The sequence below is a fragment of the Chiloscyllium punctatum genome, chromosome 31, assembly GCF_047496795.1.
Source record: "Chiloscyllium punctatum isolate Juve2018m chromosome 31, sChiPun1.3, whole genome shotgun sequence".
NCBI lineage: Eukaryota > Metazoa > Chordata > Chondrichthyes > Orectolobiformes > Hemiscylliidae > Chiloscyllium > Chiloscyllium punctatum.
This window is the reverse complement of record NC_092769.1, coordinates 64,378,740-64,404,305: the sequence shown is the minus strand read 5'-3', so window position 1 is coordinate 64,404,305 and position 25,566 is coordinate 64,378,740. Positions and strand designations below refer to the sequence as shown.

Below are 25,566 nucleotides of genomic sequence, written 5' to 3'. Positions count from 1 at the left end.
TCACATTTAAAGACATTTAAAAGGATGGTTACATGAATAGGAAATGTTTAATGGGATATGGGCTGAATGCAGGCAAGAGGGACCTGTTTGGTTTGGGAAACTTGGTTGATATGGACGAGTTGGACCGAACTGTTTTGTGACTCTGTAACTCATTGGATGGTGGATCAGTGAATGAGTGTGCAACTCCTGTCTCCAACTTGTGCGTTCGTCTACTCCATATATTCATACTGGCGATTCGCTTTAAGGGATCTGTGCAAGAACACCAACCAGTTGTTTTAACTCCTGCTTCATCACCAATTGCCTTCTTTCTGGCAGCTGATGGGAGAATGCATGCACTATAGTTTCAAGATTGATCATTAGACTTTCCAAATCAAGTTTCCCTTCCACAAGTTGATGACATTCAGCAACAAGTCACAATTGCCTTACTGCAATGGTCAACAGTGGAGGATTTACCCAGCATTCTCCGAGGTGAGTGTCCACAATGGGAGAGCAGTGCACAGGCGCAGTTCCGTATACTACAGGGAGCATGCGCTCAGCGAGTAATGGCGACGGGGGAGGTTTTATTTCACGGACTCATAAACGGTGAGACTCTGTGGGAGGGGGAAAAGTATTCTATTTGGCGCGTCGACCGAGAGCTTTCGATGAAATATTATATAAGCTTTAAACTTCAAAAAGGAGCTACGGGTCCCCTATTTGCACTGAGTGGGGGGGGGGGGTTGCGATAGCTCTGTGTGCTAGGCCCTTGTCAACGGTCGCCATCTTTAGCGGGGCAACGCGCAACGTCGCGCGTGTAAGGCCACCATGTTTGTTGGGGGAGAATGGCCGAGTGGAGCATGCGCAGCAGCCATCTCAGTGTCATCAGCAGAAGCTTCCTGAGAGTGGTTTAAAATGGAGCTGAGATAATACCATAGGAAAAAGGAGTAGGCCACTTAGCTATTCGAGCCTCCTCCAGTATTCAATAAGGAGTACTGCTGATCCGACATTCTTCACGTCCACTTTCCCTGTAACTACTGATTCGCTATAGATCAACAAGTGAAGGATATGTAGGTTTGATCTTTAGAGTGGGATAAAAGGCTGGCACAGCATTGAGGGCTGAAGGGCCTGTGTTCTATAATCTGTCTCAGAGTCATACCACATGGAAACAGACTCTTCAGCCCAACACCTGCAAGGCCTACCTGGTGTTCTAGACTCATCTAGTCCCACTTGCCTGCATTTGTCCCATATCCGTAGAAACTCTTCCTATCCCTGCACCTGTCCAAATGTCTTTTAAATGGGGAATTGTACCCGCCTCTACCAGTTCCTCTGGCAGCTCATTCCATTCACTCACCACCCGCAGTGTTAAAAAGTTGCCTCTCCACCTCTTGTGATTCTTTCCCCTCTCACTTTATGCCCTGTAGTTTTTGACTCCCCTACACTGGGGAAAAGACCTTGGCTATTCACCTTATCTATGCTTTCGCAAGATAATCCCCTCAGCCTCCTATGCTCCAAGGAAAAAAGTCCCAGCCTCTCCTCAAACCCCTCAGTCTCAGTAACATGCTTATAAATCTTTAGTAACATCCTTCCTTTGGATTAGATTACCTAGTGTGAAAAACAGGTCATTTGGCCCAACAGGTCCACATCGACTCTTTGGAGAGTAACCCACGCAGCTTACCCTACCCTACATTTACTCCTGACTAATTGTCCCCCCAGACATGGTCGACGATGCTCTCCACCGCATCTCCTCCACTTCCCGCTCCTCCGCCCTTGAACCCCGCCCCTCCAATCACCACCAGGACAGAACCCCACTGGTCCTCACCTACCACCCCACCAACCTTCATATACATTGTATCATCCGTCGTCATTTCCGCCACCTCCAAACGGACCCCACCACCAGGGAAACATTTCCCTCCCCTCCCCTATCAGCGTTCCGAAAAGACCACTCCCTCTGTGACTCCCTCGTCAGGTCCACACCCCCCACCAACCCAACCTCCACTCCCAGCACCTTCCCCTGCAACCGCAAGAAATGCAAAACTTGCGCCCACACCTCCCCCCTTACTTCCCTCCAAGGCCCCAAGGAATCCTTCCATATCCGCCACAAATTCACCTGCACCTCTACACACATCATTTACTGCATCCGCTGCACCTGATGTGGCCTCCTCTATATTGGGGAGACTTTTGGAACGTTTCAGAGAACACCTCTGGGACACCCGGACCAACCAACCCAACCACCCCGTGGCTCAACACTTCAACTCCCCCTCCCACTCCACTGAGGACATGCCGGTCCTTGGACTCCTCCATCGCCAGACCATAGCAACACGACAGTTGGAGGAAGAGCGCCTCATCTTCCGCCTAGGAACCCTCCAACCACAAGGGATGAACTCAGATTTCTCCAGTTACCTCATTTCCCCTTCCCCCACCTTGTCTCAGTCCCAACCCTCGAAGTCAGCACCACCTTCCTAACCTGCAATCTTCTTACTGACCTCTCCCCCCCCCCCCCGGCCTATCACCCTCACCTTAACCTCCTTCTACCTATCGCATTTCCAACGCCCCTCCTCCCTACCTTTTATCTTAGCCTGCTTGGCACACTTTCCTCATTCTTGAAGAAGGGCTCATGCCTGAAACGTCGATTCTCCTGCTTCTTGGATGCTGCCTGACCTGCTGCGCTTTTCCAGCAACACATTTTCAGCTCTGATCTCCAGCATCTGCAGTCCTCACTTTCTCCTGACTAATACAGCTAACATTACGGGCAATTTAGCATGGCCACCTAACCTGCACATCTTTGGACTGTGGGAGGAAACCCACGCAGACACAGGGAGAATATCCAAACTCCACACAGACAGTTGCCCGAGGCTGGAATCGAACTTTGGTCCCTGGGGCAGATGGCTAACCACTGAGCCATCATGCTGCCCCCAAAGCAGGATGACCAGAATTGTGCCCAGTGGCCTTACCAATATCTTGCACAGCAGTAACACGACATCCCAACTCTTGGAGTCAGTGCTGTCTGACCGATGAGGGCATCCTGTCTACCTGTGAGTCCATTTTCAAGGAACTATGTACCTGCACCTCAACGTCCCTCTATTCGACAACACTTCCCAAGGCTCTAACATTACTGTGGAGAAAGAAATGGAGGCTAGAGACCTCAGGGAAATAAATACTGATATTTTAAAAGCAGTTCACAGAACAGAAGAGGAAGTGCTGAAGGTCTCAGAAAATTTAAGGTGGATAAATCTCTGGGACTTGATCTAGTGTAACTCAAGACTTTGTGGGAAGTTGGCGAGGAAACTGTAGGGCCCCTTGCAGAAATATTTGTCTCATCTATAACTAAGGTGAGGTGCTGGATGACAGGAGAGTGGCAAATATGCTTTAGTTTAAGAAGAGATACAAGGAGAAGCTTGGGAACTACAGACCTGTGAGTCTGACTTCAGTAGTGGATAGGTTGTTAGAAATGATTCTGAAAGATGGGATTTATATGCAGTTAGAAGGCAAGGAATGATTAGAGATAGTCAGCATGGCTTTCAAACATAGAACAATACAGCAGAGTACAGGCCCTTCAGCCCACGATGTTGCACTGAACATTTATTTTAATCTAAGATCAACCTAACCAATGCACCCCTCAATTTACTGCCGTCCACGTGTTACTTAAATATTTCTAATGTCTCTGACTCTAGTACCATCGCTGGCAGTGCACCCACCACTCTCCCGTGTTAAACCTACCTCTGACATCTCCCCTATACCTTCCTACAATCACCTTAAAATTATGACCCCTCGTGACAGCCATTTCTGCCCTGGGGAAAAGTCTCTGGCTATCTATGCTATCTTGTACATCTCCATCAAGTCACCTCTCTTCCTTCTTCTTTCCAGTGTGAAAAGCCTAAGCTCACTCAACCTCTCTTCATAAGACAAGCCCTCCAATCCTGGTAAATCTCCTCTGCACCCTCTCTAAAGTATCTACATCCTTCCTATAATGAGGGGACCAGAAATGGACACAATATTCCACGTGTAGTCTAACCAGGGTTTTATTGAGCTGCAGCAAAACCTCGTGTCTCTTAAATTCAATCCCCCTGTTAGTGAAATCCAAAACACCATACGTCTTCTTAACAACCCTATCAACTTGGGTGGCAACTTTGAGGGATCTATACACATGAACCTCAAGATCCCGCTGTTCCTCCACACTGCCAAGAATCCTGTATTTATGTCTGTATTTAGCATTCAAATTTGGCCTTCCAAAATGAATCACTTCTCATTTATCCAGGTTGAACTCTATCTGTCACTTCTCAGCCAGCTCTGCATCCTGTCAGTCATGTTGTAGCCTGCAACAGCCCTTGACACTATCTACAACACCGCCGATCTTTGTGTCATCGGCAAACTTACTAACCCACTCTTCCACTTTCTCATCCAAGTCATTTGTGAAAATTATAGAGAGCACAGGCCCAAGAACAGGTTCCTGCGGACACTACTGGTCACCTATCTCCAGGCGGATTACTTTCCATCCATTACCACTGGCTGTCGTCTTTCGGCCAGTTAATTCTGTATCCGGACAGCCAAATTCCCCTGTATCCTGTACTTTCTAACTTTTTGAATGAGCCTACCATGGGGGACTTTATCAAATGCATTATTGAAATCCATGTAAACCACATCCACTGCTCAACTTTCATCAACTTGTCCCATCCTCAAATAACTCATTAAGGCTTGTGAGGCATGACCTGCCCCTCACATAGCCGTGCTGACTATCTTTAATCAAACTATGTTTTTTTCCAAATAGTCATAAATCCTATCTCTCAGAATCCTTTCTAGTACCTTGCTTACCACTGACGTAAGACTGACTGGCCTGTAATTCCCAGGGATTTCCCTTTTCTGCTTTGTGCGAGGAAGACAGTGTCTCACAAACTTAACTGAGATTTTTTGACGAAGTAACCCAGAAGATTGATGAGGGCAGAGCAACAGACATTGTTTACTTGGACTTTGACAAGGTTCCGCATGGTAGAGTAACTAGTAAAGTTAGGTCACTGGATTCAGGGTGAGCTTGCCAGTTGGATACAAAATTGGTTTAACAGCAGGATACAGAGGGTTGTTTTTGACTGGAGGCCTATGACCAGCAGTGGTCCACAATAATTGGTGCTGGATCCACTTTTACTTGTCATTTATATAACGATTTCGATGAAAATATAGAACGGATCTGATTTGATTTTATTCATTGTCGTATGTACCTAAGTACAGTGAAAAGCTTTGTTTGTGAACAGTACAGGAGATCATAATAGGCAAAGACATACAGATCATAGGGTGCTTGGACAGAGTGAGGAATACAGGTTACACTGCACAAACAGTGTGTGAAGCAAGATCAGTATTATCAAGATCAACATTATTTGAAGTTAGAGAGTATATTTATCAGGAGACAGCGAGGACTGCAGATGCTGGAGATTAGAGTCGAAAAGTGTGATGCTGGAAAAGCACAGCAGGTCAGGCAGCATCCAAGGAGCAGGAGAGTCGATGTTTCGGGCATAAGCCCTCGATTCCTCAAGTCCATTTATCAGTGTAATAACAGGAGGGAAAAAGCAGTTCTTTAATCTGTTGGTGCGTGTGTTCAAGCTTCTGTATCTGCTGCCTGACGGATGAGGTTGGAGGAGAGCATTAACGGGGTGGGAGGGATCTTTGATGATGTTGATAGCCTTTCTGCGGCATCAGGAAGTGTAAATGGAGTCTATGGATGGAAGGTTGGCTTCCGTGATGGTCTGGGCTGTGCACACAACCTTCTGTAATTTCTTCTGGTCCTAGGCAGAGCAGTTGCCATACCAGGCCATTATGCACCCGCTTTGTATGCTTTCTATGGTGTATCTATAAAAGTTGGTGAGGGTCCTTATGGACGTGCTGAATTTCTTAACCTGCCGAAGGAAGAAGGGGTGTCGTTGTACCTTCTTGACCATCACATCTATGTGGGGATTATCGTCACTTCTCAGAACATGACGATCTCAACCTCTGCACCGTTGATGTAGATGGACTAAGTAAGTTTGGAAATGACAACAAGATTGTGGTATAGTGGACAGTGAAGAAGGTTATCGAAGATTACAAATAGCTCTTGATTAGTTGGGTCAATGGGCTGAAGAGTGGCAGATGGAGTTTAATTTGATAAATGAACTATTGCATTTTGGTAATACAAACAAGGTCAGAACTTTTGCAATGAAAAGTAGGGCCTTGGGTAGTTGTGGAACAAAAAAAGACTTAGGGGTTCAGGTACATAATTCTTTGAAGTTTTGTATCACATTGAGATAGGGTCGTTAAGAAGGCTTCTAGCACGCTTTAATTGCTCAGATGTTTGAGTATAGGAGTTGGGACATTATGTTAAGGTTATACAGGACCTTGGTGATGCCTCTTCTGGATATTGTGGCCAGTTCTGGTTGTCCTGTTATAGGAAGGATGTAATTAAATCAGAAGAGATTTACCAGGATCTTGCCAGAAATGAAAGGTTTGACTTATAAGGAGAGACTGGATAGGCACAGGAGGTTGAGAGGTGATCTTATAAAAGTTTAAAAGATCATGAGGGGTATAGATAAGGTGAATGGAGGTGTCTTCTACTTAGGAAGGAGGGTTTCAAGACTCAGGCGTATTTTTCAGGTGAGAGGAGAAAGATTTACACAGAGTGGTTCATGTGTGAAATGAATCTCTAGAAGTAGTGCATGTGAGTAAATTTACAATGTTTAAAAGTGATTTAGATAAATACATGACTAAGAAATGTTTGGAGGGATATGGGCCAAATGCAGGCAGCAGGGACTAGTTTAGTTTAGGATTATGGTCAGCATGGACTGGTTGGACTGAAGGGTGTGTTTCCATTCTGTATGACTCAATGACTCTATTAATTGATCAATTGGGGAAGTGGGCTGAGAAATGGCAAAGGAATTTAATATAGATAAATGTTAGGTCTTCCATTTTGGAAAGTCCTATCAAAGCAGGAGTTTCATGGTGATTGGTAGAGCCTGAAGGAGTATCGTGGGATCAAGGGATCCTGGAGTTCAGGTGCACGGTTTTCTGAAAATGGAGTCCCAGGTAGACAGGGAGGTGAAGGAGGCTTTTGGCATACTGGCCTTCATCAGACATGAGTATAGAAGTTGGGAAGTTATATTGCAGTTGTACAGGACATTGGTGAGGCCACACTTGGAGTATTGTGTTCAGTTTTGGTCACCTTGTGAAACAGTGAAGAAGAAATTTACAAGGATGTTGCCTGGACTCAATAGTCTGAGTTGTAGGGAGAGATTGGACAAGCTGGGATTTTCTTCTTTAGAGTGTAGGAGACCGAAGGGGGAACCTTACAGAGGTGTACAAGATCATATGAGGCATCTGTTTAAGGTTAGAGGGGAACCAATAAAAGGGAACTTGAGGGGCATCTTTTTTACACAGATGGTGGTACGCACGTGGAATGAGCTGGCAGCGGAAGTGGTTGAGGCGGGTACATTAACAACATTTAAAAGGCATTCGGACAAATACATGGATAGGAAAGGATTAAAAGGATATAGGCCAAGTTTGGGCCAAAGGGCCTGTCTTCATGCTGTAGGAAGGGCAATGGAGCCGGTGGCAAGGCAATGGAGTTGATCTTTCCAATATTTAAATGGAGAAAATTTCTGCTCATGCAGCATTGGATGTCAGACAAGTCAGGCTAGTGTTAGACTTGGATGGGAACCTGGAGGTGATGATGTTCACATCCACCTGTTACCCTGGTACTTCTATGATGTAGAGGTGGCAGTGTTGGACTGGGGTGGACAAAGTCAGAAGTCACATGACACCAGGTTTTAGTTGGAACAGGTTTACAGAACAACCTTGATTATCCGAACGTTACGGACGGGGAAATATTTTGTTCGGATAACTGATCAGATCGTAAACAAAGGAAGCCATACTGAACATAAAACATTAAAAAAGCACGTTTACAGTTTTTATTTCATTCACTCAGTAAAATGTGTACAAACACTGGATATTGCTTAAAAATTCATGACGTTACAAATAAAATCACTTCTTGTGTAAATAAAATTCATTGAGGTGGGAGCCAAATCTTCAAATATTCCTTAAGCGCTCTACATATGTCCAGTGGAGACTTGAGGATCTAACGCTGTGCTCTACCAGAGTTTGTTTAAATCTATAATTTGACAAGTCTGCTATTTAAACAAACTAATCTTCGCGTTCTGCAAGTTGTAGATTTTTAAGTGTTTTGTTCAGAAGTATATTGGTATTTTAGCAGCAGGAAATAATACTAAAGCAACATTTCAGGCTGCGAGGAGCAAATTGCCAAGTCCAGTTAAACCGAGAAGGAGGAAACCCTCACCATCACAGAAGTATGGAAATCCCAGCATTAACCAAGGTCCTCAACAGCTTCTAAAATCACAAAGAGCATTTGTCAGTTTCCTCTGAACTCAGTGTCTGGAAGAAAGACAGAAGCACCACCTCATTCATGCGTTTACTTTCTCTGCCGTTTTTTTTCATGAACAGCCTGCTAAAGTGACTGGAATAAAGCACTTACTTTTGTAAAGGGCTACATAACTAACCCTTATGTAAAAGATATCCAGTCGCTTTTGCTTGAATTGCTTGTGTTTCTTTGTTTTTGCAGTGTTTTCATGTGTTCTTCAGGACAGGTAATCCAAATTCATTTTTAATCATTGTAAACAAAAGACACAATCGTCGCACCATTGTTGGTAATGCCTCTTTGATGTAATGATTTTATGGGACCTTGAGATCTTGTTCAGAAAACTGAGGTTGTTCTGTATTTGAAATCACAAACTTTCAGAGCATACTCCTTTGTCAGGTGAAGCCATGTTAGAACAGTGCTCCAAAAGCTTGTGATTTGAAATAAACCCATTGAACTATAACCTGGTGCTGTGTGATTTCTGACCTGGTCCTTCTCAGTGGTGAATTTTGGTAATTCAGGTGTGGTTTAAAAAAGTTTCTGTACAAGTGATACTGCTCCTGTACTCAAATCCTCATGCAATAAAGGCTACCATTCTATGAGCCTTCTTAATAGCCTGCTACACTTACATATTAGTCTTAATTATTTACTAACAGGGACACTAAAGACCTTTAGTGGAGATGGGGTGGGTTTCCTCCTGGTGCTCCAGTTTCCTCGCACAATCCAAAGATGTGCAGGTTAGGTGGATTGGCCATGATAAATTGCCCAAAATGTCCAGAGATGTGTAGGTTAGGTGGACTAGCCATGGGAAATGCAGAATTGTGGAGATGGGGTGGACACTCTTCAGAGAGTTGGTGCGGACTCAATGGGCCGAATGGCCTGCTTCAACAGGATTACTTATAATTCCATCTTAATTTTTCTAACTAGCCTCCTTTGAGGACAATCAAAAGCCTTCTGAAAAAGTAAATATATTACATACATCAACTCGTCTTTATGAGTTTTGTTAGCAAGATATCCATTCCAGTCCCATTGAGGTGTAACCTATCCAGGTTGTCCAGGTCTCACTGCCTCACAACTGGTCACAATTGCTCAGAAACCTGATGCTCTCCCTCCTACACCTGTTCCACTGCCATGAGTGCAATTGCTCGATCTTCCTGTAGAATACTCCACATAGAATCACAGCATGGAAACAGAACCTTCAACCAGTCCATGCAAAACATGATCCCAAACTAAACTAGTCCACCCCTCTGCCTACATCCCTCCAAACATTTCCTATTCATGTACTTAACCAAATGTCTTTTAAACATTGTAACTGTGCCCACATCCACTACTTCCTCAGGTGGTTCATTCCATAAATAAACCACCCCAGGTAAAAAATTTGCCTCTCGTCTTTTCTAAATATCTCTCCTCTCACCTTAAAAATAAAACCCTAGTATTGAAATCTCCCCTCCTAGGGAAGGTACACCTACCTTTAACCTTATCCATACCCCTCATGATTTTCCAAACCTCTTTCAGATCATCTCTCAACTTTCTGTGCTCGAATAAAAAGTCCCAGTCGATCCAGCCTTTCTTTTTAAATCATATCCAGCATCTGTTCTTCCTAGTAAAGTGGATGACCTGACATTTCACATTATGTTCCATCTGCTTAGTTCCACTTAACATTCTCCTCACTACACATTTGCCTTTTATAATATTTGCAAATTTGGAAACATTACACTTGGTCCCCAACGCCAAATCACTGATATTTATATTTAGTAATCACTCATCACTGATTAGTGATCAGACCCTAAGTACTGATCTTTGCAATACTCCACCAATCACAACCTGCCAATGGGAGGTCGATGGATTTATTTCTAATCTGTTTTCTATCTATCTGTTGGCCAATCCTTAATGCATGCCAGTACAAGGCAGCACAGTGGCTCACTGGTTATCACTGCTGCCTCACAGTGCTGAGGTTCAATATCACCCTTGAGTGACGGTCTGTATAGATTTTTTATGTTCTCCCTGTGCCTGCGTGGGTTTCCTCCTGGTGCTCCAGTTTCCTCGCACAATCCAAAGATGTGCAGGTTAGGTGAATTGGCCATGATAAATTGCCCAAAATGTCCAGAGATGTGTAGGTTAGGTGGACTAGCCATGGGAAATGCAGAATTGTGGAGATGGGGTGGACACTCTTCAGAGAGTTGGTGCGGACTCAATGGGCCGAATGGCCTGCTTCAACAGGATTACTTATAATTCCATCTTAATTTTTCTAACTAGCCTCCTTTGAGGACAATCAAAAGCCTTCTGAAAAAGTAAATATATTACATACATCAACTCGCCTTTATGAGTTTTGTTAGCAAGATATCCATTCCAGTCCCATTGAGGTGTAACCTATCCAGGTTGTCCAGGTCTCACTGCCTCACAACTGGTCACAATTGCTCAGAAACCTGATGCTCTCCCTCCTACACCTGTTCCACTGCCATGAGTGCAATTGCTCGATCTTCCTGTTCTTATATTCATTAAGCACGGAGAGCACTCCTGAGCTTACTGCTCTTGAGATCCTCCTATTTAATTTCTTAATCATAATTATTAGTTTTCTAATGTTCAGAAAAAAAAATGTACAGAAACCCCCTCCCCCTTGAGCTGATCTTTGTGGGTGCAGTAAGAATGTTGATGTGTTTTGAACATCAATTCACCCACAATGCAAATCAGAACCGTTATAGTTCTCCCTACTCCACTGTCCAACATAATCAGCAATTAGCTGATTAGTGGCGGCATGGTGGCACAGTGGTTAGCACTGCTGCCTCACAGAGCCAGAAAACCCAGGTTCAATTCCCACCTCAGGCCACTGACTGTGTGGAGTTTACACATTCGCCCTGTGTCCGTGCGGGTTTCCTCCGGGTGCTCTGGTTTCCTGCCACAGTCCAAAAATGTGCAGGTTAGGTGAATTGGCCACGCTAAATTGGCCGAAGTGTTAGGTGAAGGGTAAAATGTAGGGGAATGGGTCTGGGTGGGTAGTGCTTCGGCAGGTCGGTGTGGACTTGATGGGCCGAAGGGTCTGTTTTCACACTAAGTAATCTAATCTTATGCCTATTTACCAAATATATAAATCAGATAGGACTGGGTGGTTTCTAAAACAAGTAAAACACAAATCCAAGGAACAACTTAACTTCAATGAAGTGGCTACGTTCAATCTTCTTTTGAGCTTCGGAGGCTGAGGGGTGACCTTATATAGAGATTTATAAAATCATGAGGGGCATAGATGGTGTAAATAGACATGGTCTTTTCCCTGAGGTGGGGGTGTCAAAAACTAGAGGGCAAATATTGTTCGCCTCCAAACCCGCCACTCATGTGAACTTGCTGCTCCAGGGTGACTGCTGTTCCACTGTACCTCAGAGAGAGAGAGAGAGAGAGAGAGACACAGAGAGAAAAATGACTATAAGACCAGGAGCTGATGGCTCTGGATCAGGGTCTGGCTTCACAGTGCTCTCAGTACCACCTGGGCCAGCTACCAGCTCCATTGTATCCTCCACATGCTGGAGAGGCAACAACACTTTTGGTCAGACCACATTTGCAGAATTGTGCACAGTTTTGGGCCCCATATTTCAGGAAGGATATTCTGGCCTTGAAGCATGTTCAGAGGAGATTCCCGAGAATAGTCCCAGGAATGAAAAGCTTAACATATGAGAAACATTTGAGGACTCTGAGTCTATACTTGACGGAATTCAAAAGGATGAGGAGGTATTTAATTGAATCATACAGAATAGTGAATGGTCTGGACAGATTAGATGTTGAGAAGATGTTTCCACTGGCAGAAGAGACTAGGGACCAAGGGCATAGCCTTAGAGTAAAGGGAAGACCTTTTAGAACAGAGACCACGAGAGATTTCTTTAGCTAGTGAGTGGTGAATCTATGGAATTCATCACCACAGAAGGTTGTGGAGGCCAAGTCATTGAGTATATTTAAAACTGAGATAGATAGGTTCTTAAGTATCAGGGGGATCAAGGGTTATGGGGAGAAAGCAGGAGAATGGGGCTGAGAAACTTATCAGCCATGATTGAATGGCAGAGCAGACTCAATGGGCTGAATGGCCTAATTTCTGCTCCAATGCCTTATGCTCTAGCAGTGGGAGGTAGTGGCCGAAAGATATTATTGCCATCTATTAATCCAGAGAGAAAAGTAACAAAGAAATGTAGATGCTGGAAATCAGAAACAAAAGTCAGAAAACTACTGGAAAAAACTCAGCTGGCCTGGCAGCATCTGTGTTATATAGCACCCACAGTTCTTTGCTTTTTATCCTCCAATCTTTTCCTGGCTACGATAATTTGTGAAGAAGGATCTGTGGACCCAAAGCGTTAACTCTCTAATATAAAAGCAAATAACTGCGGATGCTGGAATCTGAAACCAAAAAAAAGAGAAAATGCTGGAAAATCTCAGCAAGTCTTGCAGCATCTGTAAGGAGAGAAAAGAGCTGACGTTTCGAGTCTAACTGATCCTTTGTCAAAGCTTTAAAAAAAGGAATAGGGAGGTATTTATACTAGGTAAAAACAATGACTGTAGATGCTGAAAACCAAATACTGGATTAGTGGTGCTGGAAGAGCACAGCAGTTCAGGCAGCATCCAACGAGCAGCGAAATCAACGTTTCGGGCAAAAGCCCTTCATACTAGGCTGAGAGAAGGTGAGTCATGGATCCAGAAGCAAAGGTGATAATGACAGTGCATAGAAAGATTATAGGGAGATTAGGAGCGGTGAATGACCAAGGCTGAAGCCAGTGTTATGTGACAAAATACGTGGGGGATGGGTGAAGCAGAGGCAAAATGGAAAACAGGGGAGAAAGGTAGCAAAGGGGGGGGGGGAAGAGGAGAGGAAAAAGGTGATGAGATTGGGGACCGAGAAAAAGAGAGACAATCAAGAAATAAGAGGTACAGAAGAGTGAAAGAAATATATAAAAAATAAAATTACGGAGCAGTATGAAAACAGAGGAATCGAGATAGGATAATCATCTGAAGTTGTTGAATACAATGTTGAGACCGGCAGGCTGTAACGTGCCTAGTCGGGAGAGGAGATGCTGTTCCTCCAGTTTGCGTTGAGCTTCACTGGAACATTGCAGCAAGGCCAAAGGACAGACATGTGGGCATGGGAACAGGATTATGTGTTGAAGTGGCAAGCCACGGGAAGGTCCGGGACCTGACTGCGTTCATACCGAAGGTGCTCAGCAAAGCGATCACCCAGTCTCTCCGATATAGAGGAGACCGCACTGGCAGCAACGAATGCAACAGACCAAATTGAAAGAGGTACAAGTGAAACGCTGCTAAATCTGCAGATGCTACCAGACCCGCTGAGTATGAACCCAGAGACCCAGGTGATGTTCTGGGTACCGAGTTCAAATCCTACCATGGCAAGTCGTGGAATTTGAATTCAATATAAAAGGTTAGAATTAAGAGCCTGTGACCATTGTCGATTGTCTGAAAAATCCATCAGCTTCCCCTTTAGGGAAGGCATTATTTACTTGGTCTGGCCGACACATGATTTCAGACCCAGAGAAATATAACTGACTCTTTAACCTCTGGGAAATTTGAAATGGATGTTCAAGTTTTGCCTATGCATGGACAATCACATCCCTCCAGAAAGCCTCCCCATCACTGCGCATGTTCACAAAAAGGTGTGATTGACGGCAGTATAGACCAATAGACGTGGCGGGAGGGCACCGGAACACGCTGAACCAACCAATCAGAACGAAGTGCAACGGTTTGGCTTGACGGCACCGGAACACGCTGAACCAACCAATCAGAACGAAGTGCAACGGTTTGGCTAGACTCGCGCAGCGGGCGGGGCTTCCTTGAGCGCCAACGTTCCGCTGTTCGTTTAAACATGGGGGCGTCCGGCCTTCGACCGGAAAAAGCCGGAGCACGCTAGTTCGAATGTCGCACCGATACCGTCCTATTCATGATTTCCGGCCTGCGCAGGGTATCTATGAAGCCGTTCCACCTCACCTCATCCATTCGCTGGTTTTATTCCGCCCAGCTGGGGCCGGCCGAGCCAAGCTACGCTGTAACGTCGGACTTGCGCATGCTCCAAATCAAAGGGCCGGCCAGCCTCAGTCATTGATGGTAGGTCGGGACCAATAGGAAGAAGGGGCGGAGTCGGCGGACCGGCTGGAAGCTTCTGGTCCTCCAAGCAATCACAATGAATGAGAAGCGGGAGTATTCCTGGAACTATGTGGAGTGAAAGGTTAATTTCCTATTTCAGAACAGCACAATTTGAAAGCTTTAAACTAGAAATCTCAGCTGCTTTTCTTCAGTTATGCTGAGTTTTTGTAGTATTTTTTGTTTCATATTTCAACTTTGGTATTATCTCTTTTGAATGCATAAATATTTTACAATTTGAGTTCGCTCTTACTCTTCTAAACTCCAATCAATACAACCTGACCTCCCTTTCCTGATCAGACAACTCAGCCTTCTCTGAACTGCTATAGTCACACATTTTCTGGAATAAAGTGACTGAGAGACCTTAAGACACTAGAACAGAATTAGGCCATTCTGGCTATGAAGGCTTCCATCTGTTGACTGTGGCTGATATGTTTTTCAATCTCGTTCTCCTGCCTTCTCCCTGTAACTCCTCATACCCTTACTGATAATAAATCTATTTATCTCCGTCTTAAATATACTCAATGACTTGGCCTCCACAGCAATGAGTTCCAGAGGTTCATCACCCTCTAGCTGAAGAAATTCCTTCTCATGCCAGTTGCAAAGGATTGTCCCTTCACTTCAAGGTTGTGCCCTTGGATTCTAATAGCTCCTATTAGAGACAACATCTTCTCCAAGCCCCTCAGTTTACTGTAAGTTTGAATGAGATACCCCTCAATCTTCTAAACTCCAGTACAGATTCAGAGTCTTCAACTATTCCACATTCGACAAGTCCTTCATCCCCAGGATCTTTATTATATAGAGTCATACAGTATGCAAACAGACCTTTTGGTCCAACTAGTCCATGTCGAACATAATCCCAAACTAAACTAATCCTATCTGTTTTGTACTTACCTAAAAGTCTTTTAGACATTGTAACTGTGCCCACATTCACCACTTCCTCTCCACTCTCCATGTAAAAAAAAATTGCCCCTCATGTCCTTTTAAAATCTTTCTCCTCTCACCTTAAAGACATGTCCCTTAGTCTTGAAATTTCCCACCCACAGGAAAACCCACTTGCAATTCACCTTATCCATGCCCCTCATGACTTTACAAACCTCTATAAGGTCACCTCTCAACCTCCTCCCTCTGATGAAAATGGTCCCAGCTAAGCAGCCTCTCCTTATAACTCAAACCTTTCATTCCCAGCAACATCCTGATAAATCTCTTCTGAACCCTTCTCCAGCATGATAACATCCTTCCAATAACAGGGTGACCAGAACTGACCACAATTCTCCAGAAGAGGCCACACCATCATCCTGTACAACCTCAACATGACATTCCCAACTCCTATACTCAAAATGTCTGAGCAATGAGGCAAGCATGTTAAATGCCTTCTTAACCACTCTGCATAGGTTCTGCCTTTATTTGTTGTACAAAAATGCAATACTCACATTTATCCAAATTTAACTCGATCTTCCACTCTTCACCCCATTGGCCCAGTTGATCAAGATCTCCTTGTAAGCTGAGATAATCTTTTTAACTGTCCATTATATCACCATTTTTTGTGTCATCCATGGACTTACGAACCATGCCTTCTATATTCTTATCTAAATTATTTATATAAATGACAAAAAAAGTGGACCAAGCACCAATCTCTTTGGAACGTTGCTGGTCACAGGCCTCCAGTCTGAAAAACAGTCCTCCACCATCACTGTTTCCTGCCATTAAGCAAATTTTGTATCCAATTGGCAATCTCACCCTGAATCCCATGTGATCTAATTTTACTATATACCTGTAGTTGACCATGCTTAACCATGTCAAAGGCTTTTCTAAAGTCCAAGTAAACAGTGTCTACTGCTCTGCCCTCATCAATTTTCTTGGTTACTTCCTCAAAAAACTGATTCAAGTTTGTGAGACACAATTTCCCTCACACAAAACCATGCTGACTATCCCCAATAATTCCTTGCCTCTCCAAATGCATATAAATCCTATCTCTCAAAATCAATGTCAACAACTTACCACCGCCAAAGTCAGACTCGCAGTTCCTAAACCTCCTCTGGAACCTGTGACAATGCTGTCACTTTAAAAAGGCAATTTTTGAAGAAAGGTTCTAAAGGCAGAGATGCCAAAGAGTCTTGTTCAACAATGGGAGAGGAGTGGCCAGTTTGCCCAGTTCAAGTTTTTCTAACTTGTTTTTAGCTGTAGCCATCAGAAGAGGAGAGTCCAGGGGAGTTTCAAGCTTCAGTAAAGAACTCCTCTGACCCTATTCTGAAATCTCTCTTTGGATTTTGTTCCCTCCTGCCTGTAAGAATCTATGTTTGAATTTACCTTTTTGCCAAGGGGTGTGTTTATGGAATGTTACTGGAATGGAACAGTTAATTAGTAATAGTTGCAAGATCAGGTCAGTTAAGTTTTCCAATAGTTAAGTTACAGTTAGTTCTCTTATAACACCAAGGCTGTGTTCCAGCAAAATCTCACTTAATAGAAAATTGCTTAATAATGGAGCCTATGGGAAAAGTGGGGTTAGGTGTTAGGTAGATCAGCAAGAAATATCACTCACATCGTTCAAAAATCATCCAATTGGCTAATACAAAGCATAGCATAGCCTGAATGAAGGTTGAAATCATATTTATTAACAAAACAAAAGTAAATTTTAAAAATGGAAGAAAGCTTTTCTCTGTGCAGTACCTCTCACAGAAAGCTGCTCTGTCAGCAGCTGACATTGCACATGTGCAGAATGGCACGAAGACCGGTGCAGAGACATTGGCGCATGTGCAGAACAAGCATGCGAACCAATCCCACTGGAATCTGCTATTGCGAACAGAGATAAGCATTCTCAAAAATACCATTTTGTAATTCTTCAGCAATGTTATAGCCAAATGGCGTGTTTTTCAAGAACTACCCATACTCTACATTCTGTTTTCTTTTATTTGTGTTTCAACTATAGTGTTTAAATAAATTCTGTTTTGTTTAAAGCCAAGTGGTTTGATCAGTTGCATCACACCTAAATATCCACATCACATCTGCCTTTAAAATAAGTTAGGGTCTAGGCTACCTTCTGAAAATAGTTTGAGGGGGACTGGCCTGGTCCATAACAACCATCTCCAATGGCAGCACATCCTTCCTTAGATACGGTGCTCAAAATGTCTCACAATATTCGAAATGCAATCTAACCAGAGCCTTATACAGCCTCAGCAGTACATCTTTGCTCTTGTATTCTATCCTTTTGAAATGAACACTAACATTACATTTGCCTTCCCACTGCCAAATGAATCTGCATGTTATTCGTAAGAGAATCCTGAACTCAGACTCCTAAGTCTCTTTGTCCTTCAGATTTCCAAAGTTTTTCTCCATTTAGAAAATAGTCCATGCTTCCATTCTTCCTACCAAAGTGCATAACCTCACACTTGCCCACATTGTATTCCATCTGTCGCTTCTTTTCCCTCTCTCCTTGTCTGTCCAAGTCCTTCTGCAGACTCCCAGTTCTTTAACACTCCTGCCCCTCCACCTATCTTGGTGTCATCTGCAAACAGTAATGGTGACCTAGGTTCTTTCATTCAGACTGTGAATGCCAACTTCGTGAATAGATGTGGTCCCAACACCAACCCCTGCGATCCACCACTTGTCACCAGCTGCCATCCTGAAAAAGACTCCTTCATTCCCACCCTCTCTGCCTTCTGCAAGTCAACCATTCCTTACCCATTACCTTGCCCCAAACACCATGGGCTCATATCTTATTTAGCAGCCACCTTTGCAGCCTCTCCTACTCTAGTCATTACCTAAAGAGCACAACCAATGTCTCCACAATCTCCTCAGCCCTCTCCTTCAGAATACTGGGGTGTAGCCCATCTCATCTGGGTGATTTAGCCACATTCAAACATTTCAGCTTCCTCAGCACCTTCTCCTTTGTGATGGCCTCTGCACTCACCACTGCCCCATGATTCTTCTGAAGCTCTGGTATATTACTGCTGTCTTCCACCATGAAGACTAATGCAAAGTACCTATTCAGTTTCTCCAACATTTCTTTGTTTCCCATTACTACTTATAGAGCCCTATAGTACAGAGACAGCCCCATCAGCCCAAACTAGTCCAAGCCGACCAAAATGTCTATCCATGCTACCCCATTTCCCTGCACTTCGCCCATATCCTCCTTAACCTTTCCTATCCATGTATTTGTCCAAATACCTTTTAAATGTTGTTGATGTAACCAACCCAACCAATTCATCTGGCATATCATTCCATATACATACCAACTTTTGTGTAAACAAAAGTTGCTCCTTGGTTCCCTTTTATTCATTCCCCTGTTACTTTAGACTGATGCTCTCTAGTCCTCAATTCCCCAACCCTGGGAAAAAAGACTGAGAGCATTCACCCTATCCATGCTTCAGATTATCTTATATACCTCTGTAAGATCCCCCTTGGCCTCTCACATTCTAACGATAAAAGTCCTAGCTTGTCCAATGTCTCCCTATAACTCAGATCCTTGAGTCCCGGCAACATCCTTGTAAATTTATTGTGCACTCTTTCCAATTTAATAACACCTTTCCTATAGCAAGGTGACCAAAATTGAACACAATACTCCAAGTGTGGTCTCACCAATGTCCTTTACAACTGCAACATACCTTCCATACCCAATGCCCTGACTGATGAAGGCCAGTTTGCCAAAAGCCTTCTTTACTGCCCTGTCTACCTGTGACTCCACTTTCAGAGAACTATGCCCCTGAACTCCAAGGTCCCTCTGTTCCATACGCTCCTTAAGGCCCTACCATTCACCATGAAACTCCTATCTTGATTTGACTCTCCAAGATGCAAGACCTCACACTAATCTCTAGTAAATTACATTTGCCAATTCTCAGCCAACTTCCCCAACTGCTCAAGATCCTGATGCAATTTCTGATGCAACTTTCCTCACTCTAACCAAACCAATTTTGTATCCAATAAGACAGTTCCACCTGCATTCCATGTGATCTAACCTTCCAGAGCAGCCTACCGTGTGGAACCTTATCAAAGGCCTTTGAAATGAAATCCATACAGACTATGTCTAATGCCTGCCCTCATCAGTCCTCCTGGTCACTTCATCAAAGAACTCTGATAAATTTGTGAGGGGTCATCTTCCAAGCAGAAGGCCATGCTGACCACTCCTGATCACACTTTGTCTTTCCAAATGCATGTATATCTTATCTCAGAATTTTCTCAAGTAACTTACCTACCACAGATGATAGGCTTACTGGTCTATAGTTTCCAGGTTTTTTTTTGCAGCCATTCTTCAATAAGGGTACAACATTTGCTACCCTCCAGTCTTCCGAGACTTCACCCATGGCTGACGCTGATGCAAAAATATCAGCCAGGACCCCTGCAATTTCTTCTGTCGCCTCTAGCAGTGTTATTAGATGTATCTGGTCAGGATGTGAAGGTGCCGGTATTGGACAAAGTTAAAATTCACACAAGAGGTTATAGTCCAACAGGTTTGTTTGCAAGGACAAGCTTTTGGAATACTTCAAAGGTACATAGGACACAGTAAAAGATCAAAGTGTCATACAATTGATGTGATGTATTAGACAGACCTAGATGGGCTGTTAAATCTTTAATCACTTAGAATAGGAATGCAGGTTTGATTGATTAATATGTAAATTCCAGAATTTCTTTCAAGTCACAGCCCCAGATAATTTAATGTTTTATCAATAGATTAAAAAAAGGTGAGCTCAGACAATGCGTTAAAAGTGTGAGATTAGAGTCTGTCTGTATCCCAATCTGGAGTCAGACTGGTTGTATTTCCAAAGTAGGAAGTTATAAAATGTCACATTCATTGACTGCCTACAGATTGTGTACTTTTTGAACAAAATAGAATGCATCTTCAAATTCTACAATTCTGCAATCTACGAATTCACCCCATAGAATTAAGTGTATGTCTGCATGCGCTGGTATGTGTGTGAGAGAGAGAGAGGAAAGAGTGTGTGTGCATCCTTGATACAGTGTGTGCATGAGTGTGATGGAGTATATGCCTGTGAGACTGTGAGCACTTGAGTGAATGTGTGTGATTAGATTAGATTACTTACAGTGTGGAAACAGGCCCTTCGGCCCAACAAGTCCACACCGCCCCGCCAAAGCGCAACCCACCCATACCACTACATCTACACCTTACCTAACACTACGGGCAATTTAGCATGGCCAATTCACCTGACCTGCACATCTTTGGACTGTGGGAGGAAACCGGAGCACCCGGAGGAAACCCACGCAGACACGGGGAGAATGTGCAAACTCCACACAGTCAGTCGCCTGAGGCGGGAATTGAACCCGGTCTCTGGCGCTGTGAGGCAGCAGTGCTAACCACCGTGCCGCCCACATGTGTGTGTGAGAGAGAGAGCATGTGTATGAGAGAGAGTTTGTATGCGTGTGTGTGCTTGTGTATGATTGTGTGTCTGAGAATGTATCGTGTAGTGGGGTCACCTGTAGTAAGATCCCCATTGAGGCCATCCTCATGGTGCCGAATATCACTACCAGCCTCTGCTCAGTGACTCTGCATTGTTGCATTATCCCAAAGTTCGCCTTGGAGGACCTTCACCTGAGGCTAAATGTCCTTGACCGCTAAAGTATCCTTCAACTGGGAGGGAACATCCCTGTCTGGCGATTGTTGCGCGGGGTCCATTGTCATGATTTTGTCAATATACCATGCCCTGGGGCATCCTTGCCTTCAGCATATGCGATGGACAATGTTGGCCAAGTCATGCAGACGCTACATTATACACTCTCACTTATACATGTTCTCTCTCACACACTTGCGCACACCCTCTCACAGGCATATACTCCACCACACTGACATACACACACACTTACACTATCTCACTCTCTCCCATACACTCTTTCTATTTCTCACTTACACACACATACAAGTCTATGGGGTGAATTTGCATTTGCAGATACACTCTATTTTGTTCAAAAAACACAATCTGTAGGCAGTCAGTCAATGTGACATTTTATAAATTTCTACTTTGGAAGTAAAACCAATTCCAGGTTGGAATACAGACAGACTCTAACCTCACACCTTTAATGCATTGTCTGAGCTGAGATGTCACCTTTTTTTAATCCACTGATAAAACCTTAAGTTACCTTGGGGCTGTGACTTGAAAGAAATTCTGGAATTTACATATTAATTAATCAAAACCTGTATGCCCATTCCAAGTGATTAAAGACTTAACAGCCATCTAGGTTTGTCTAATACATCACCTCAGTTGTATGACACCTTGATCTTTTGCTTATAAATTCTGTGTCTGATGTACCTACCCAACTGATGAAGGAGTAGCACTCCAAAAGCTTCTACTTTCAAATAAACCTGATGGACTATAACCTGGTGTTACGTGATTTTTAACTATATCTGATCAGAACCAGATTTATCCACTTTCATACATTCTAATACATCCCAACACCTCCTCTACTGCGATATGGACTTCTCCAGCCTCATTTTCCAGCGGTCCATTGTCCACTTTAGCCTCTCACTTACCTTTTATGTATCTGATATAACTCTCACCAGTACCCAGTGTGACCCCTCTACTTTGTATTCAATTACCCTCACAATAAATGACAATATTCTGTTAGTTTTCCTAATTACTTACAGTGCTAACCTCCTCAGATTGATGAACTAGGATACACATTCCCCACTGCATCTCAGCTCTGTAATCTTTCACCATGTAGATAATGTTTTTTTGAAATTATTTCTTCCAAAATGGACAATTTCACCTTTTCCAACATTATACTCAATTTAACAGGTCTTTCCCACACACTCAACCTATCTGTATCCTTTTGTATCCTCCTTATGTCCTCTTCACAGCTTAGATTTTTTTCTACCTATCACTGCTTCATTAGCAAATTTGGTAAAATTTCCTTTTGGTCTTTTATATCTTAACATTTACATATATTGTAAACAGTTGAGGTTCTGTAAAGACTGCATCCTTTTATTTTCTGTAATGTTGATTGTGGATTGGAATGAGAACGGGACTGTTTTGGAACCAAGGACTGGTGCAACTCATTGTGAGCTGTGTTTACACGGTTGCTTTGGAGGAATTTGAGAGGAGAGGTTCGACAGAATGGCACTGAAGTGTGTGTGCAAAGTGAGATTCAGCCAGTAACAGGTAACTGATTCATTTGCTCCTTTGTGACTAGTTGTGGATTTCAAAGGTCATTAGCCTAGCAACAATCTCTGGTACCTGGAGAACTGAAGTATATAGTAGCTGAAAATTTCCAGACAGCTTAAGCCAACTCAGTCACGCCTGGAGACAGACAGTTACTTTCTCCCACCATTTGCTATATCTTATTACCTTCAACCAATAATTGTGAAAATGAACAATTAAAGTTTAAATCTCCTATGTCTTCAGCAAAGAACCAAAGATCTGAAAGGATGGACTTTGGAAGACAAGGGTTTGGGAAAGAAAAAGGAATACTTCATCTCAGCCTGTGGATGTGTGCTTTTGAACTATGATTCCCTAGTACTTTTCTCCTGCATCCACAACATCCATGGTTTGTCTGTCCCTGCCTGTATTGTGTGGAGGGATTTTAAAGGACGTTTTAACATGTACAGCCAGGTATAGATAGTTCATGGCTGAGTACTTCTATAATTATTTACAATAAACAGAAGTTCTTGTTAAGTACAGGAACCTGGTCAATGTTTTCTATGAAATTGTTCCATCAGACGGTATATTGGGACTTTGTGTTGTGACAATACTATGGCTTTAAGCGATGTATTTTATCCTTGATTTTGAAGAGAGGTTTTGACCCATAGGTAACAAGCTGTCTCCTCAAAACCAATAAACAACTTGTGAGGCCTTAGGTTTTTTTGAGTTGGAACAATGGAAGCAGCCTGAATGGGTGGAGTCAGGCTCCCACAGAACCAGGGTTCTAGTTTAGCTTTCAGTAGTTGTTGGGTTTTCAAGCTGGTTGCGGAAGCAGCCATACATCTCCCTCTGCCAGAACTTTCTCTTGGTGCTTTACTCCTGGACAGGAGAAACATCACATTTCAGACAAACTATTTTGCTAAATTTGCCTTTGTCAAGAATAGAATGTTACAATATTGGAACAGTTGCTGTTCAGTAGCTAAATAATCAATTGTTCTGTTAAGTTTTCTAATATACTTAAAATTATAACAATTCTTTCTTTTGCTTGTATTTTAACTGTGTTTTGCTTAAAGCCAAGTGGTGTAACCAATCGAATTACATCTGGAACACAGCACCTTATACTTGCCTTTAAATAAAAGTTAGGTTCTAGATTATCATCTTGATATATTTGAAGGGGTTTTGGTCTGGTCTATAACAGTGTACTTCGATTGAATCATTGACTTTTGTCGCAACCATAAGGGAGTGAGGCTTGAGAATCTGTGCACTTTCCCAAGTGGTCACAACAATATATGGCAGTTCAGAATTATTTTGAAACAGAAATAATGAGGATTTCTTGGGGTATTAATTAGTGATAATAGTTAAGAAAACATCAAAATTGCAAATAAGAGGTGGACTAGAAATTGCAATGAATTGACTGCATTTAGAAGAGTTGCCCCTGACTGTACTAAGTGAACTTCCAAAGATCCAATTAATTAAATTGGCAAGTAAGGTGGGGTGTGCATTTGCCTGCTAAAGCTAGGAAAACAGATACAATTAAAGCATTAGCACAGCATTTGAATTCAGCAGAAAGACAAGAAAAGATACTCCTCCTGGCAAAACATCAGAATCACATGAAAGCAGTGTGAGCATGAAGAAAAGCTGGAGACAGAAGTAGGAAAGGAAATGGAATTAAAAAGGTAGGAAGTGGAAGTGAGAAAATTCAGATTAGAATTGGAAAGGGGAGAGAAAGAGAAAGAACCCAAGTAGAGGTTTTTAAATGCTGCAGTTTAAAAGAAGAGACATCAGATGCTGATGTGGGCCCTAGTGCAGAAAATCTGAGTCATAAAGTCCAGTAATTAATTTTTTTGAATTTGTACAGGTTCTATCAAAATTTAAGGAAAAGCATGTGGAGATGTTCTTCGCGTCCTTCGTGAAAACAGTGGGACAAATGGATTGGCCAAAGGAAACTGGACTTTATCGATGCAGAGTAAGCTGACAGAGCACTGGAAATTTATGCTTCATTGTCAGAAATTTCTAGGGATTATGACTGTTTTAAAAAAAACTTTTGATTGTAAATGAGTTAATGAGGTATATGGTAAAATAGCTTGAAATTTAAGGAAATAATTTAGGCAAACCTACATTCGATTTGAAAGAGTTAAGCAAAGTAATTTGTCAAGTGGGTACGTGCAATAGAAGTTGAAGCCATTTATGAAGTCCTCTTAAAGAAATGTAAAACCTCACTACCTTCCATAATAATACCCATGTTGAGGACAAAAGGGTTGCAACTACTGGACAGACAGCAGTAATAGCTGATAAATACAGCTGATCCATAAAACAAAATATTGTTTCCATCCTACTCAAAAATTCAGAAGTGGGAGGATGAAAGGAAAGGCAAGTAACAAGTATAAAAGATATAACATGAAATTTTGACTTGTATTTTTTTTGTGGGAAGTGATCAGTTATTAAGTACTCCCATTTTACAAAGCTTAAGATGACTTTTACTGTCAGAATCTTACAAAATGGAAACAGACCTGTCAGTCCAAGTCGTCTATGCTGAGCAAGTATCCCAAACTTAACTCGTCCCATTTGCCTGCATTTGGTCCATATCCTTCTTCTTTAGCAACATTTAAATCGACAAATATATGGATTTGTTGCGGTCAAGTGGTTAAGATATTGGATACACTGAGAGAATGCATTTGTAAACTCAAATAATCAAAATTTCAGTTCTGCGATTAGATCAAAGAAATTAGGGTTGTTCTCCTTGGAGAGAAGCCTGAAAGAAAATTTAATAAAGGTTTCCAAAATGAGTGGGCTGGATAAGGAAAAGCGGTTAGATTGGATTTTAGATTAGATTCCCTACAGGCTTTTCAGTCCAACAAGTCCACACCAAACCTCCGAAGAATAACCCACCCAGACCTATTCCCCTACCCTATATTTACCCCTGACTTGGCAATTTAGCATGGCCAATTCACCTGACCTGTACACCTTTGGATTGTGGGAGGAAACGGGAGC

General features: G+C 42.8%; 2 protein-coding genes and 1 long non-coding RNA gene across 5 annotated transcripts in view; 1 reads left to right on the top strand and 2 right to left on the bottom strand.

Annotated features, from left to right (window-relative positions):
- The window catches only part of LOC140457170 (uncharacterized), an 85,123-nt gene that overhangs the window by 44,496 nt on the left and 15,061 nt on the right, over positions 1-25,566 (bottom strand). The window lies entirely within an intron of this gene.
- Positions 7,885-14,430, bottom strand: LOC140457235 (uncharacterized). Its single transcript, XR_011953339.1, has 2 exons — positions 14,336-14,430; positions 7,885-11,732 (listed from the first exon to the last, which is right to left on the bottom strand). It is a non-coding gene; the product is annotated as an uncharacterized lncRNA (long non-coding RNA).
- The window catches only part of LOC140457209 (uncharacterized), a 31,872-nt gene continuing 20,760 nt past the window's right edge, over positions 14,455-25,566 (top strand). For 2 of the 3 annotated variants that reach the window (XM_072551297.1, XM_072551290.1), the window contains exons 1-2: positions 14,455-14,573; positions 24,434-24,541. The gene's annotated coding sequence lies outside the window, so the exon portion shown is untranslated. The remainder of the gene's footprint in view (positions 14,574-24,433; positions 24,542-25,566) is intronic. The other variant, XM_072551294.1, reaches the window with a different exon arrangement.